General features: G+C 47.6%; 1 protein-coding gene across 4 annotated transcripts in view; it reads left to right on the forward strand.

The window, feature by feature from the left end:
• Window positions 1-11,582: 11,582 nt before the first annotated feature.
• The window catches only part of TMEM161B (transmembrane protein 161B), a 180,016-nt gene continuing 176,853 nt past the window's right edge, over window positions 11,583-14,745 (forward strand). For 2 of the 4 annotated variants that reach the window (XM_032096223.1, XM_032096219.1), the window contains exon 1: window positions 11,583-11,668. The gene's annotated coding sequence lies outside the window, so the exon portion shown is untranslated. Of the gene's footprint in view, window positions 11,669-11,794; window positions 11,890-14,745 lie in introns of those variants that run through there. The other 2 variants (XM_032096224.1, XM_032096222.1) reach the window with 2 other exon arrangements.

Raw genomic sequence — 14,745 nt, forward strand, 5'->3', positions numbered from 1 at the left:
CACCCGACTGCGATGTTTTCGCTGTGGAGTCTCCAGTCACCTGAGACGGGATTGTAACGCCGGTAACGTCTGGTGTCAGCATTGACAATCGGACACCCATGCCAGTGCTGCCTGCCGGAGGGCAAAGTCGGGAAACAAGAAGCCGAGCAGGAAGGCCCACCCCGCGATGACACCAAAAGCGGCAGCATACCCAGCGACCCAGGAAGTCAACACCTGCACACCTCTACCAGCACTGAGCAGCACTTTCATCTCCAACCTGCAACCCAGGGGAGCCTCGGGTTGGACCTGGCAACCTCAATAAACTGTACTCTTATAGACAATCGACCGCAGCGTGTCCCCACCGGGATCAAAGGACCTATAGTTATAAACAGGAAAGCGGTCGGAGCACTTTTAATCGGATGCTCATCAGCTACTATGGAAGGATTACAAATACTTACAGGACTAATCGATGCGGATTATACTGGAGAAATTCAAATTATGATACAGACTCTTTTTCCACCAATGTTTATAGAAAAGGGCACTCGACTAGCCCAATCGGTGCCTTTGCCGGTTCTCACTGAAGGACTATCACCTGTACACTCCAACCCTAGGGGTGAGGGAGCCTTCGGATCCACAGGGCCGGCAGCCATGCTCACTGTGAGCTTGAAAAGTCGGCCACGCCGCCAGGTGACAGTAACATACCAAGAAGAGACTGTTACCCTGACAGCACTCTTAGACACTGGCGCTGATGTATCCATCATCAGCAGTCACCACTGGCCTCAGCATTGGCCCACCTTTGAATCTGACGCTACAGTCACTGGAGTAGGAGGACTTACCCTCGCTCGCAAGTCCCATTGCAATGGGCTATAGCTGAGCAAGTGATAAATTGCAGTGTGTCCATCATCCCATTGCCACTTGGTGTTGCTGCTCTGATGGGACGAGACATACTCGCTCAAATACTTTGAATGATCGGGGCCTACACATAGCTCCCGAGAAAATTCAAACTTCAGCTCCGTGGATTTATCTAGGTTGGAAAATCGCTGACAACACTATCCAACCTCAAAAGCTTACCATTCATACAGACATCCGTAACCTGCATGATGCGCAGAAACTTATGGGAGATCTGCAGTGGCTTCGCCCCGTAGTTGGCATTCCTAATGAACTGCTAAATGAGCTTCGTCCACTTTCGAAAGGCACCAACCCTGCACAGTCAGTTACACTGACACCTGAACAGAAGGCTGTGCTACAGACTATTGCAGAGCAGATCACTACAGGCCTCACTTCAAGATGTGATCCTGCATTACCTTTGGACATTACAATCATTTGTGGCCCAATATATCTGCTCGCTGCAATCACCCAATGCAAATTAACAGAAACGGGGGAGCCACCCAAAGATATTAGGGTCCTAGAATGGATTGCACCACCATTGCAGCCTAGAAGGACAATTCAAGAGAAAGTGGCAACTTTAGCAGATTTAATTCAAAAGGCGTGCATCAGAATTTTGCAGGTGGATGGAACAGATCCAGGGACGATCTGGATACCTATATGGCCCACGGATCTAGAATGGTTCCTGCTTAACTCACCGGAGCTGCAGCGAGCCCTCTTGAGCGAAGGACCTAATTTGGTAGCAAAGCCACTACCAGCACCTGTGTTAGCCTGGATGACTAACCATGGGTGGATTTCTAAACCAAAAAGAGCTCAAGAACCGCTGGATAATGCGCTTACTGTGTTCACTGATGCTGGAAGAAAGTCACGGAAAGCAGCGGTCACGTGGAAAGATGATAACACTAGGAGGCACCGGATTCTAAAAGCAACACCAGAGGATTCATTACAAACATTAGAACTTTATGCTGTTGCTTGGGCCTTGGTGAGATGGAAGGACATTCGCCTCAATATTGTTTCAGATTCTTTATATGTAGTAGAGGTTGCGAATCGCATTGAGGATGCAACACTGCGTGACATCAAAAATCAGAGACTGGTAGCACTCCTTGTCAGCATGCAAATAGCAATTGCTAAACGAACTGAAGCATATGCAGTGCTACATATTAGAAGTCACATGAGCACAGACGGCCTAGGGGAAGGAAACAACAGGGCTGATCAGCTAGTGGCAGGAATCGTCCAGCCCCCACTGCCGGTTCACCAACAGGCGAGAGAGGCCCATGCCACCTTCCATCAGAATGCTAAAGGACTTGCACGAAGCTACGGCATTTCCATGGCCGAAGTGCAAGCAATTGTTAAGGTCTGTCCGGTGTGCAGTTTCCATAATAGTGGAATTGGAATAGGCTGTGGAGTTAATCCCAGAGGACTTAAAGCCAATGAACTTTGGCAGATGGATGTTACTCATGTTCCAGCATTAGGCCGCCTGAAATATCTCCACGTCTCTATTGATACCTATAGCCACTTCGTTTGGGCTACACCACAGCCAGGCGAAAAGGCTAGAGACATGCGCAGACATTTAACTAGTTGCTTTGCAGTGATGGGAGTCCTGAAAGCCATCAAGATGGACAATGGTCCTGCTTATGTTAGCAAGACCATTCAAACGTTCCTGCAAACATGGAACATCAGTCACACCACAGGAATCCCACAGTCACCTACTGGGCAAGCTATTGTAGAGAGAGCTAATGGGACTGTAAAGAGATATTTAGAGAAGTTTAAAGATATTATAGACCCAAAAGAAAGAGTAGCAAAAGCTTTGTTTGTATTAAACCATCTTTGTATTTTTGGTGATGAAAAGGAGCCTCCTGCAATAAAACATAAAGAAGGGGCTCCACCAGCTCAAAGGGGAACTGGAAGCTATGTTCACTTTAAGGACATGGCTACTGGGGAATGGAAAGGCCCTGCAGAAGTGTTATATTTCGGTCGTGGCTATGTTTGTGTGCTTACTCCTACAGGTCCGCAGTGGATACCCAGCTGCTGGGTCAAACCGACACCGTGCAAGCCTGGATCCTCCATAATATCACCTTCCGGAGCTGAGTCTGCTTCGGCTACATCTAGTAGCTGATCCGGTGATCACACATCTTGCAAACATCGTGCCTACCTGACTTAGGCACTTTGAATTCCGGGAGGAAGCAGAACAGCTAGTGGACGCCCTTGGTATTATCCAGGGAAACTTAATTGTCAAACCTGTGGTGTTTGCGGGAAGCCAGGGCATTTTGCATGGTTTCTTATCCGATGTGGGGGTTGTAACAAAGAGTGGTGGGTTCATCAGACACTTCTGTTAGGGGGACCATGGTGTATTAATTGTGAGGGGACTTGGCGACGTGACATGTTACAGAGAGCTTTAGAACGGGAAACTGGTTTACCAATTTTTCAGGGTCTTACTCTTTATGAGTCAGTAGAACAACGAGCTATTGCTGAGTTTCGCTATCGAATTAATCACGAGGTTGCTCGCATTCGCTTACAGCTTAAATCCGCAAAAGTGCATAGAGTTTGCGGAGATGGCCTTAAGATACCACGCCAATGGATGGTGCGCCATTGTAAGTGGGAACGCATGTGTCAGCGCTTTAGTGCTTGCAACATTGCTGATAACCGTGCACGCTACCGATCCACACCACGTTAGCGCTATAGACCACCAAAAAACATGTGGATTACCTGGGCTAACCAAACAGGCCAAGATTCTTTTTGCTTATCCTTAGCAACGCCTTCTGACCCTTTCCGCACTTGCCTTATTGGGGTTCTGTTAGCAGAAACTAGTAGCCTCAGAAAATACACTCTCAACTACTCAGAGCCAGAAATTGCACTCTCAACCTTTTGTAATGCAAGCCATTCTACCCTCACTGATAACTATCTCGATACTCACCTCTCTACTTTTAACATCTGCAATGACCTGAAAATAAAGAAAAACCCTCTAGCTGCCCAAGCACGAGCAATTGCCTTAGGCCTTAATACATCTATGTTTGAGCCACAAGAGCTAGATCTCTTAGGCTCTCAGCCTAGTCCCTATTGTCTTATGTTTAAAGGCAGTCACTTTGACAGCAATGTCAGCCCCCAAAGGCCAAACAAAGACAGTACATGGCTGAGCCCTACCACCTCATGGTACTTTAACATCACAGTGTACTGCAATGGCTCAGTATGGCCAGTTGATAATCCTCCACAAGAACCTAGGGCTCTGCCCTCAGGAACTTTCCTCATTTGTGGGGACAGGGCATGGCCAGGAGTGCCTTCTAAACCAGTGGGAGGACCGTGCTATTTTGGGAAACTAACAATGTTTGCTCCTAGCATTCAGCAACTGTTAAATATTACACACAAGTGAGCACGACGAAGCGCTCTTCCATTAGATCCTAATTGCAGAGACGATGTGCAGTTATGGAAAACTCCTGCTGTCTTTTTTGCTTCTCTTTTGGTCCCAGGAGCTGCATTAGCACGTGCCCTCACTCAGCTTAGAAGATTGGCATGTTGGACAGGCAAGCAAGCAAATGTCACCTCACACCTGATAGGTGAGCTTGTTGCAGACGTGGATAGCTTACGCCACGCCTTACTGCAAAATCGTGCAGCCATTGATTTCCTACTGTTAGCACATGGACATGGATGTAAAGACATAGAAGGAATGTGCTGCTTTAATTTATCAGATCACAGTAAATCAATCCACTCTCAGCTTCAATGGCTCCCTGAACACACCAAAAAGCTCACTGTTCCGGGCAGTCCTTTCGATAGATGGTTTCAAGGGACCTTTGGAGGACTTGGAGTTTGGGCCGTAAGTCTCATAAAAGAAGGTCTTAGATGGGTCGGCATCATACTTTTGCTATTGCTTGGAGCACGCATTATATTTTCTTGTTTAGCCAAACGTGTAGATCAACTAACTCAGGGAGTTTTACTTGCTCAAACTAATATAAACGGGGGAATTGTGAGAGATTGGTTACATGAAAAGGGACATATAGATTCGGGATATACAGATTCTTTGCAGCTTACTGATTTGAGAAGCTGGCTACGTGAGAATGGGCACATAGACCCTTGCAGCTAGCTGAGCAAGGTCTCATAAGACAATGCACCACACATCCTGTGTAACAACTGAAGTTACAGAATATTACATGTATCTTGCTCAGTAACTGAACCACCATTGAGCCTTACTGCTGAACTATGGGTTTATTTGCAGAGCCAGCAAGGTTAGGTTTTGGCAGTATAAACAATGGACATCTGTGGTTAGAAGGCCAGGGAAAAAAGCAGAACTGCTGACCACGAAAGGGGGACTAAGGAGGGGTTTAGGATCAGCTTAGTCGACGTGAACCACTTAGAATGCGCTGTTACGAATATGCATGAAGCCTATTATTGTTAGTATATAAGGAGTTCTGCTACAATCAATAAATCGGATTCCTGCTGATCACTCATACTGAGCGTCTGGGTTTCCCCTCTATCGCGACAGTTCTACATTTTTTTTTAAAAAATACATAATCTCAGTATTGCTCAACATTTTAAAAGATATATAGTCCGCAGCCTGTGTAATGAAGTGAATGGAAAGAAAAGGAAGTATAAATTTAATTTTGATATTTGTACCCCTGTAATATATCAATTTATTTGATAAGTGACTAATGGGTTACAAAAACAACAGTGGTGATGTTATGTGCTGCAGAGATTCTGGCTGACAAAGTGAATGTCTATATCAGAGTCTAGAGTTTGTTTTATAAGGAAACTGTAAATATGTGGAAAAACCTGGGGAACCTCAAAACTAGATCTAAGAATGGAGGGGGAAGAAGGCAAACAAGGTTTTGATATCTAACACCTAACATTTACCTCTATTGCTCTGGACACAACAGGGAAAAACAGTGCATGTTACTTCTATCCATTTTAATCTTGTTCTTTCAAAAGTGTCCAATTGAGGATGGATTTTGAGTTTCATTTTATTAATTGTCTCTTTTCTGTTTGTCAAAATTATATGATAGGTATTTAGGTAGAGTTGAGGAGCAGTAACTGAGCATTTAACCATTTTACTTAACAACTGTCAAACATAAAGTCACAGAGAAAGACTGTTGTATGCATCTCTGTGAACAAATAAAATCTTAGCCTAGAAAATAATCTTGATTACAACAATCCTTAGGCAAGTGAAAGATGCTTTTATTTGCAAGTAATAAGAGCTTTATTGTAAATGCACTTGCCTTTGAATGTTGGCTGCTGAACACCAGATGAAATGTTTTTCATGTTTATAGATTCATCTGCAAATTCATTCAAAGCGAAACAAAACCCCGTAATATTTTAGGAATAAAAGCTATCTATTTCACATATTTGGGGTCAGTAATCACAAGCAAAGCAAAAGGGCTGTGTGAGAAGCAGGGTCTGCAGCCAAAATAACACCCTGATTCTTCATCACAGCCCCAGTGAAAACAGTTTTTAATGGTTCAGCTGATACCTTAAATAGGAGTTTTCTGCCCGTCTCACAAAGCTTTTGTTTTACTTTTAGTAGCAGCAAAACTCTGCCACTGGGAGGGGTCTGTTAGGCTCAAGAAAGCTAATATTCATTCATAAACATGGATTTCCCTTCAAGGGTTACTTCTGCTCAAGGTTTAGTTTCTGATGCAAGTGAGAGTTGGTAACCAGTGACAAAAGGGATGGCTGGTGGGAACTTACCTCAAGTTGTGCTTCCTGAAGGAAGCTTTCACATACGGAGATTCGAACCTACAAACTCTCACCTCTTTCTCTGGACAGCTGCGGAACCTTCATGGGGATGTGCGGATCGGGGTAGGGAGGACAAGAAAGCAGCTGCCCCGGCTAACAGAACCACTGCATGCCCCTAACAGGGATAAAATAAAATTATTGAAATAAAATTTTAAACATAAATAGATAAATAAAGCCCAAAAAAACCCAAACCAACAAACACTCACCAAAAAAAAAAAAAAAAAAACCCACTGAACATATACATTACAAAAAAATAATAATAATAAAAAGGAGAACAAATAAACAAACTGAAAAACACAACACTTCCCTGCCGCAGGTGTTTTCAGGTCTTATCTCTTTTTGTCACATCTTTTTCAGCAGCCCTCCTGTCTCCACACCCATTTTCAATACGATCCCTCTCCTTGGCCTCGTTCCACCGCTTTTTTCTTCAAATTTTCTCCCCCTTTCCCTCGCATTCTCCCCTCACCCCTTCCAAATTTTCACCTTTTTACTGTGTTTTCTGCTTTGGGCCCCGGCTGATCCAGAGGGACCCTCCGCAGACTCACCACCGCATTTCACAGCGATTTTTTGAAGTTTCGAGCATCTCTTAAGAAGCAGAAAGTCTCCTTTATTTTCAGACTTATCCCGATTTTTGTTTTATTTTTTCCTTGCAAAGCACAGACACGGACGGCGGCAAGGCTGCGCTTGCTCTCTCCCGTATCGCTGCCGCGTGCTTTACCGTTCCTATCACTATTTTTCCTGCCTATTCGGATGTTGCCGCGTTTCTTGGGTCCCCGAGGCAGCGGGGGCGGTGGTGTGGGACCCCGGAGGACGCGGCAGGATGCGGGATGCGCGCGTGCCGGGTGAGGCGCTCCCGCGCGGTGCCGCCAGGGAGCGGCAGCGCCGCATCCGCCGCTCCCCCCGTCCCTCCCGATCCCCCGCCCCGCGTCCGCAGCTCCCTCGGGATCGCCGCTGGTACCGGGTCCGGCACCGCCCCACGCACCCACGGCTGGCGAGCGGTGGCTCTCACCCAAGGGGGAGGGGTCTGCCCTGGTCTCGCTCCCTCTCTGTCCGTCTTACTGTCCGTCCGTTCCGGGGACAGTGCACCACTCTACCTCCGCAGGTTGGTTTCTTCGACCTTTTTTTTTAGTAACAATGCTAATGATGATTATTAATAATCATATTTATAATGGTAATAATAGCAGGTGTAATGTAATATACCATTTGGAGGCTGGTTGTTTGTTGGGGGGGAATTATATCTCCCCCCACCAGACGGGTAAGGCGCAAGCATCGATCCGCTCAGGACAGCTTCAAAACCAGGCAGAAGCAATTATGTCGTGATGAAAACCCGGTATTAACTCAGACGGAGGGGATGAGGGCGGACAAATATGTTTTTTGTAATGGTTTTCCCGAGCCCTGAAGGTTTTACTTGGCGCTGGCTGGTTCGCTGGCGATGGCGGAGCGGACGTGGGGTCCCGGTGACAGCTAGGAAGCAGGCGGGGTCTCCATCATCCTGCACGAATGTCTGCTCTGGATGGCGCTGCATCCTGCCAAACCACAGCAAAGAGAGGTTTTCTGCTCTGGGAGGTGTGTCCCTACGTCCTGTTCTCCTTCCCGTCCCAGATTTGGACAACTTGCCCATGAGGTAAAGGTTGTTTTTTTCTGGAAGTAGGAGAGAAGGAGCTACGTGCAGCCTGTGTATGGGGAGAAGCTGTCCTCGCAGGACGAGGGTGTTTCCTCACCTGTCAGGGACTGTGCCTGAGAACCCTTCCTCAAAGCCGCTTTGCGTTCGGTGACCAAAGCCCTCCCTTCTCACTGCATCTATCTACCCTTACAAGCCAGCCGCAGAGCTTTGTGTACCGCAGGTTACGGGGGTGCCTGCAGGCACATAGGGACACCTAATCCATGCGATGGGGTGTGACACCAACGTGAGAGTTTCAAGTTTGCTCCTACACGCAGTTGATTCCCACCTCCAGGTGGATCCTGCGTCACAGGTCCACGATCACTGTGGGTTGAACCACTCCTATAGATAATTTCCAACCCCTTGGTCTTTAGCGAGTGTGGTTATTCATATAGGGGTTAAAAAAAATTTAATCCTGTTGTTCCTACAGTTCTTAGAGAAAATTATTCCCTTTAATCATGTCTGGAAAACATACATGCTCACCTAACAAAAAAGAAAGTAACTGAGGCGATTCATATCAACTTCTCGTTTTCCTCTAACGGGAATAATAATCCCAGCTGAAACGAGTCAGTGGAGCTCAGGGAAGAACTGCCTTATGTTCCTCACGTAGCTGATGAGGATGAGCCTATTGGTACCTTCCCAGCAGGGAAACTCCCACCTCGGTTTCGAGGTCGGGCAGGCTCACATCTCCTTCCTCACCCACACGGAAAACAGGGAGCTATCACTGTGTCCCTCCCGCCGTGGACGTCCCGCGCGGCTCCGTGCACACGCCGCACTTCCCGATCGTAGAATCATAGAACCTTAGAATCCCGGAATCAGAGGATCATAGGATGGTTTGGGTTAGACTGCAGTAGGAGTGGGATCTTACTCTGTTTTAAAGACTTGAAGTAAAGCGTGCCAAGCCAAAGCATGTTCCGAAGTTCTCGTTTTATTACTTAGGCACATTTTTATAACATTCCTCTCAGAGTTTAAAATAGAGGGGGGGAAAAAAAAAAAAAAAAAAGGTCTCAGTTTCCAAAGAAGACAGAAAACTTTCTATCCTCGTTTTTGAGAAATGCTCAGTCCTCCACCAGAAAAAAAGTGTCCCGTCCCCATAACGGAAGTTTTGGCTGAGCAGCAGCCGCAGGACTGGAGTCTACCTTGAGTTGTTCAAATAACTAAAGCAAAAATATTACATTTAATACTTCCGATGCTCTTGAAGTGATTTTGTGTGGGGAAGAGGAGCACGAGTGTGTCCTGTTTAAAGTCGAACTCTCTTCAGGAAATGCCACAGACCGAACATCCCGATTCCGGCTCTCGTTGCCTGGACAGACAGTTTTCAGAATGTCCTACTCTTTTGTCAGAAATGTAGGTGTGCTATTCGCGATAAGAGTTTTGAGAAGAGAAAACCGTTAGAGGAAAGACGAAAACAGAACTAAGTATTTCCCTTGGCCAGAATAATTAAGAAGGATTTTAAGTTGTTCATACCCTATTGTATGGCTTCAGGCTCTTAGCAAGACTTTTTTATCTGATAATTATGTTCAGCACAGCTGCATGGGTGGAACAGTCATTAATAAATTTGGAAATAAACAAGTTTAACTTCAGCAGATTCTCCGCCCCTTTAAATTCCTTTGAAAAAGCCGAATACCTTGCTTTTACCTGCCATTTATTTATACGTCAGCTAACAAGAGATAAATTTGAGAGCTACTTTTTAAAACAAGCAGCCACACACCCTTGTAACTTAAACAGCTGGGCCAATTCTCACTCTTTAAAAATCCGGTGCACCGGATTTCAATGGCCTTAGAATCAATTTGATGATTTCCTGTCTAACAATCCACTTTTTATCTCGCCTGAATTCTTAGAGTTCAATAGTAGCTGATGCCTGGAGCTGACCTGCCCAGAAAGAGCTTAGCTAGCTTAGCTGATTTCTGAAGTCGAAAGCAATTTTCATGAACCCCTACCAAAAAACAAAACAAAACAAAACAAAAAAAAACACCACCAAACAAAAACAAAAACAAAAACAAACCACAAATTCAGGACCTTCCTTCATCAGGTAGTGGCACATTACAGACATTACAGCAAGGATAATATCAACTCTTCTCATTGTGAAATGAAGTCAGCCCTAATACGTTTTAGTTTTTATTTTGGAAATAACTAAATTAAAAGGAACATATTTCTGCATTCATTGAAATAATAGCATTATTCAAAGGACTTTATTTCGGTAATTTAAATAATAGTAATTACAACGTGGTCTGGCTTAGCTGTTTCTGTTACACTAATAACTTTATATAAAACCATAATCGATAGAAACTGAAGACAAATTGTGAACATTTTATAAGATGCTTAAAACGCATCTTTTTGTGCTTATGTTACATTTATTTTCATATTAGTAGAATCTGGTTTTAAATATATTTTAATTCTTATTAGTTTAATTCGGTAGCATTAACACAACTTCTCATTACATTATTTGGTTTTTGGGGTATAGCATATATTAGACATAAGCGTCCAGAAATGTGTTGACAAATACCACTGTTAGCTTACTTTCACTCTGTTTAACAAAACTTGCATAACCCCACAGAAACCACAGTCTGGTTGATGCACTCTGCTCCAAATAGCTGTATGGCAAATAATATTTTGTCGTCATTTGTATTACAGAGGGAAGAAGGCTTATAATTATGCCATCTTGGCAAATGGCGCGCAAGTCGTGACGGATGTCGGAGTCACAACTGTGGGGACGTACCCGCCGGGTACAGATGCCAACAATTTTCGGTAAAGCTTTGGGAGAATATGGCCAGATAAAGGTCCAGCCAAGGAATTACAAGGGCCATCGGTATATCTGCAGCAGTGAAAGTTTCGAGGGGGTCCGAGTCGAGATGCTCCGGCCCCAAACATTCGGACACCGATGTGGCGGAGAGGGGCAGCTGCCTCTCATTGGCTCCCGATAACCGAGAGTGCCGGGCACCGCTGTCGCTTTAGCAAAGACGCTCAGCATTCTTCCCGGGTCCACTATCCTCCTGGGGGGCTTCCCTCCAGCAGAGCTCACCCTGCCCGAGAAGACTCTTCCCCATGCCCTCTGTCCCCTCCAGCCCCGCCGCCGGCCTCCGTTTGCAGAGGCCTCTTAAATTTACCATCAGCATCAGTAGGAACAGTACTGTTAATAACGACAGCCAGGGCTGGCGCGGGGGGCGATGCGTGGCGCGGGGAGGGCCATGCCCACCCCAGCCACCAGCGCACCCGAGCCCCGGCCGCCTCACTATCGGCGTGGGACGCGAGCAGTCCCGGACACCCTTCTCCTCCTCTTGGCCCCAGTCTCGAGTACCCCTGGGGCCCATAGGCTAAGCTCCGAGTCCTCGCCTTGCCTGGCAGGGCTTCTGAAGGAAGGCCCCCTCGAAAGACGTGTCCCCGTTCCCGACGGCTGTCTGTCTTGAGGCGGGAGCAGCGGAGGTAAGTGGGTGGGAAATACCGGAGCGAAGGGGAGGAGTGAGCCACGTCGCAGTCCGGTGTGGGGCAGCACCCGTGGCCGCCGCCCTCTCTCCAACAGCAACCGGCCCCTCCTTCCCCCCCGTCGCTTCTTCCCGCCCGTCCGAGCGGGGGTGGGCTGGAGAAGCCTCTCTCGGCGTCCCTGCGAATAATGGTGCTCGGCAGGCGGCTGAGGAGGCAGCGCCGTGAGTACCGGAATGGGGAGTCCCCAGAGAGGGATATGGGGGGAGGTCGGAGCAGTCTGTCCGTGCTATTTCACCACGAGGTGGGAAAAGTGTGTCCGGGATCGGGGGAGAGGCGGGAAAACCCCGCCGTTCCCTGTCCCCTCTCTGACCTTCCCGTCTCTGCCTTCTGAAATAACGGGCGAGGGAGAAAGTTGGGGTCCAGGCCAAACGGAAAGAGGAGGACGATCCAGCAAGGCGTCTCTTCCGGGCGAAGAAATTTTACCGCCGCACCCCTTTTTTCTTAAACATCCTCCTGCCCCCTAATTTCTTACCGTCGGTGATAAAACTTATTCACGTGAAGGGAAGCTATTGGATTTCAAACCTGATCAGCTGATGTGGCTTCACCCATGGGCTCGTTAAACATACACACGTGCAGGGGTCCGTGGCATATCCGCACCGCGCTGTCTGCGCCCTGAGCATCGCACCGCACCGCTCCGCACAGGCATGAAGGATTAGGGAGCGGGGGCAGGCCGTCGAGTGCCCCTCGGGATGAAATCAAAATCAGTGGTGTGGGAACCAGGTGGTGGGCACTGGTGGTTCCTGTAATTGTTTGGGTTGTGACTGTGACTGTGACAGTCTGTACTGGAAAAGGATGGGGCACACCCTGCGCCAGGGGACAATATACAGGTTTGTGTATAGGTCTGTCTTCTCCTGCCCAGCGTCCTCTTGGGGATGTGAAAGAGGGGATCTGAGGTCCAGTAAGAGTGGAGGGAGGTGAGGTGACAGCCTTCCATCACTCTTTAAAACCGTGCTTCCCCGCCAGACCTCCCCGGTCCCGCAGCGTGGGAGCTGAACAGCGGTCTGACACCACCCTAGCTCAGTTTCTAGATTCCCCTGTTGCTACTGAAAAGATGGAGAAGAAAACAGGAGTGGAAGCGGGCTGTCAGGGCAAGGGGCTCTGCGTGTCTGCCCTGGTCGATGTCCCGAGGGTGGGATGGGTTGCCCGACAAGCCCTCCTCCCGATGCTCAGTTCGGGGAATGCGCTGGGAGAGCTCTGAAAGGTTTTGTCAACAGGCATATAAGCATCCAAACTGCGAGGTCTTAATGAGGGTGCTGCTGTCCCGGCTCCGGGGGAGGGTGCTCCGGCAGCGTGGGAACCGGCGCCATCAGCACTGTCCGTCCGTACCTCTGCACGGAGCGGCACAGTGGGGAGATGCGGTGCCCCCAGAAAGGGGGTGGGACGAAGACGGCGATATGTTGTACAGGGCAAAAATGAGCGAGAACAGTCGTTTTAGTGTCAGAATAGTCATCGCAGTTCCGGGTGGTACCAGAACAGAAGGACAACATCCTTCCCAGAAGGACCAACAGACAAAGGCCGCCACCACGCCTTCTTCCCGAGAACCTCCGGAGCCCGTCGGTTCTGTCGTTGCTTTTAATCCTTATTTTTCCACCGCTCCAGTTGAAAGCGGCGCTCAGATAATCTACTGGGTCCTTTGGCTGAGAAGGTCCTTAATGCTAAGAAAAACAACTCGAAATAGTTATCCTGTTGACGGGCGGAGAAATTTACACTTGGGTTTTACTACGTGGGAGATGTACCCGAGTTTTGTGTGTTTTCCTCCGTGTGCATCGCTGGTACCTGTCGGTACGGCAGCTAAAACACCCGCGGGGAAGGTACGTCGCGCGTGATTTTGCAACTGCATTTAGCAGCGACGCTGCTTTTAAATTTAAATGTTTTATATACGAGCCCACTGGGAAAAAAAAGAAAAAAACAAAACCAAAAAACAAAAACAAAACGAAAACAAAAAAAACCCACCCCACATCATGTTCTTATATTTTTTTTTGTCGAAGAAATCATTTCCTGGAGGTGCAGAAAAAACGTCCTACGAGAGATACGCGGGTTACTTTTCTATCTGTCCACAGCCTGTTAAGATACGAGACAACCACAAATTCCTAAGAGGAGATGTAGGAAGTCAATTATAGAAGCACACTGTCTTGGAGAAAGTTCAGCTAATGAACTACCAAAATCGAAAAGAGACCAAAAAAAAAAGAAAACTCAAAAAGAAGGGACGGTTAATCCAATCAAACACAACCTCTAACTTCTCGGGAGTGCGTCTTCTTCCTGAGAGCCTACTGTGTTTAGAGCTCTTCACCGCTATTCCCTCTCGTAAAAATTGCATTTCTTTAACATCAAACCTTCCATTTTCATTACTTTTATTAAAAAGAGGAAGGGAGAATCGAGGGAAGGCAAAAGCCTGCTATGATCAGCTAACAAGAGCTTCCGAGAAAAAGGTCTTTCCACGCAGCACCGGTACAAATTCAGTAAAGAACGGACGGCCATTCTGCAGGGAGGAATAATATTGCCGTTCCCTGAGATATTGCAGCTTTCCTCCTCCGCCCCCTGCGTTTCGTAAGCCCGACTTCTCTTCAAACAGGCACCCGCAGACCGACACCGTATTTTGATCCCAACAAATAGCACGCGAAGCGAGGTGTGGGGAGGAGAAGGGGGCGACAGTTACACACCCCACCCTCTCTGGGGACGAGGAGTAGAGACGGGGCGGAAAGCTGAGAGCACTCTGACAGGCAGCACTGCCTGTCACCGGAGGGGTGCTCTACCTGCAGAGCATCCTTGTTCCCGCTGGGTATCTCTCTAATTTTTTTTTCGTACCACTTTAGGGTTTGGTTTGGTTTTGGTTTTTGTTTGGTTTTTTTTTTTTTTTTTGGTGGAGCAGAGCCCATATGCGATGGCCAAGGGTATCATTAGGAAGGCACTGGGAGGAGACGTGAGACGGCGGGATCCGCACACGGTGCGGGTCCTGCCCGCGGGCGGGCACCGGGAGGTGGCGCTGTTCCCCCGCTGCCGAGGCGGATGAGGGGCGC

Source organism: Corvus moneduloides, chromosome Z (assembly GCF_009650955.1).
Source record: "Corvus moneduloides isolate bCorMon1 chromosome Z, bCorMon1.pri, whole genome shotgun sequence".
NCBI classification, from domain to species: domain Eukaryota; kingdom Metazoa; phylum Chordata; class Aves; order Passeriformes; family Corvidae; genus Corvus; species Corvus moneduloides.